This window comes from Neopelma chrysocephalum, unplaced genomic scaffold, assembly GCF_003984885.1.
Source record: "Neopelma chrysocephalum unplaced genomic scaffold, ASM398488v2 Primary Assembly neopelma1_80b, whole genome shotgun sequence".
Taxonomy (NCBI): domain Eukaryota; kingdom Metazoa; phylum Chordata; class Aves; order Passeriformes; family Pipridae; genus Neopelma; species Neopelma chrysocephalum.
The window spans coordinates 2,303,533-2,305,815 of NW_020897742.1; positions in this window are offsets into that span (position 1 = coordinate 2,303,533).

The following is a 2,283-nucleotide window of genomic DNA, read 5'->3' on the forward strand; positions in this document are numbered from 1 at the left end:
TACACCCATCCAGGGATGAATTGGTCCCAGCCGTTCTAACCAGGACACCATTTTATACAGTTATATCCTTCAGATTATCAATGTGGGGAGAGGAATGTTCTCTCCCTAAGACCTCAGTGGTGGGCTATAGATAACAGAACAAGCAAAGGACTAGTGGCTTTTTAAAAATTATTACCAACTGAAAACACTATTTCTTTAGAAATCACAAAAAAAAAATCATGAGGCTATGACTTTTTCCAAATACCTACCTTGCAAATTCTAAGCAATCTGTAAGCAGTAAGATTAGGGATTTTCAGAAAGGTAAACAAAGAAAAGTCTGGGAAACAGTGACGTCCCCTTGGATGTCCTCTGGCATTTCAGTAGAGACCAGAACAAAGGTGTATTTATGCTGGGAGATGTGTGGGTGCAAACCCATCACCTTCACTTAGACTTGATGGTTAGAGCACCTACAAATCCCACATATCTTATGATAAATAATAAACACATAGAGAACACAAACCACTATCTGAAACCATGCTGTAAAAGCCTATATTTTCAGGTTAGAAAGGTAATAGAAAAGCAGGAGTAAATGTTGGGCAATACTTGCCTCATTAAAAATTATGATAGGAGCCACAGGGAGGACAGCAGTTTGGCACAGGTTGTACCAAGGCAGACCTGCTGATCTGCACGTCTTGGGCTTCCCCGAGAGGTTATACCAAAACTGGCAACACAAGTGCTTGGGAATTCAGGATTCATATATATGCCCTATGCCACCTCACTGTAGTATCTCCTCCTCTTCTGCTGCATCTCCAAAACTTCTCTGTAGTATCAACAGCACCTTTTTCGGTATTTTGATAACCCCTCAAGGCAAAACCTTTACATCCTCGTGTACCCCTCCTGTATCCTCTATACTTTTTGATCTGACTGACAGTCAAAGACAGCCTGTAACACAGCTTAGGGAAGCACAAGTGAACAGGCTGACCAGCTGACTGTCAGCAGAGCCACTGCCGATTTCTTTCCTTCAGGAAAGCATGACACTAATTAAAAGAAATCAGATTATCTTCCACATGTCTGACTGGCAGGTTTGATTTCATAAAGAGGCCATTCAATAATTAGGAAAACTAGGAACACGTTAGTCTGAAAAGTCCTATAAAGCCCCTGTACAGTAGCTACGCATGTGGCTGTCACTCCTGAAGCCCTTTCTTCCATCCAACTCCAGGATTCGGGGATTTTGAGCCTCAGCTCAGTGCTCTTTCCCACCCAGTTGTAGAGCAAGCAGAGGATTTAGCTCTCCAGTGCAGAAGAGTCAAAGAAAATGTCTACAACACATTGCAGCGGGGCTGAGAGACAGAGAGACTTAAAGGCTAAAGCTGCTCTGAGACCCAGCATTCACGTCGGACTGGAAGACAGCCTGAATTCAAGCTGAAACGGGGCCACAAATTTCATGGTTTTGCAGCAGATAAAATTTGGACAGTTCTAGGGTTGGACCTATCTTGTCTGTTATATTTTATGTGGTGTCACTGCCAGGACAACACTGGGATATTGGGATGGAGGAAGAAGACAGCACGTAGGGGTTCATTTGCCCACAAATTCATCCAAAGAGGATGATGGTCACAGTTCCTCCCACCGTGTCCTAAAGAATACTCATAGCTTGCCACAGATCCAACCTTGTCAGAAATATTTGGTAGGATAATTAAGTTGGCTTTAAGCTTGGCAGGGGAGATGCTGTAGCAGAGCAAATTGCATTTTAAAATTAAGGTATTAAAATAACAAATGCTAATGTACAGCTACTTCTACCCTAGCTTGGCATTAAAAATATCCCTGATTAACTTCTTTTCCTTCATTAATTTTTATTCAGGCAGATAATTAAATTTAAATATCCATCAGGTGGAATTTTAGTATAGGTAGCCTGTTTTCAGTGAGCAAAATTTTCAAAGGTATGTCCCTTTCCCCAGCTGTGCTCAGTCTCTGAAATGACCAAACCTCTAAAACTCGGCCAAGGGAAATTGGGGTGGGGGATTGAGACAAGGTTGTGAATAAAGAACTTTTAAAGTTTGATGTGTGAATATCTTAAGTTAAATTAAGTTCAGTGCTGATAGTTGCTACAATGAAGGATATGTGAGCAAGAGAACAGTGCCATGGTTCTGTCACCCATCGTAATTTTGTTTTCTTGAAGCAGTTAAAGTGTTTTGTTTCCTGAAGGAAAAAGCGCTAAATCTAGCGCCGAGTTTACTGTTTCATCAGTAGCACTTGGGTTTATGACAACTCTCAGTAATATTCTAACCACAGTTTCCTTTTATCTGC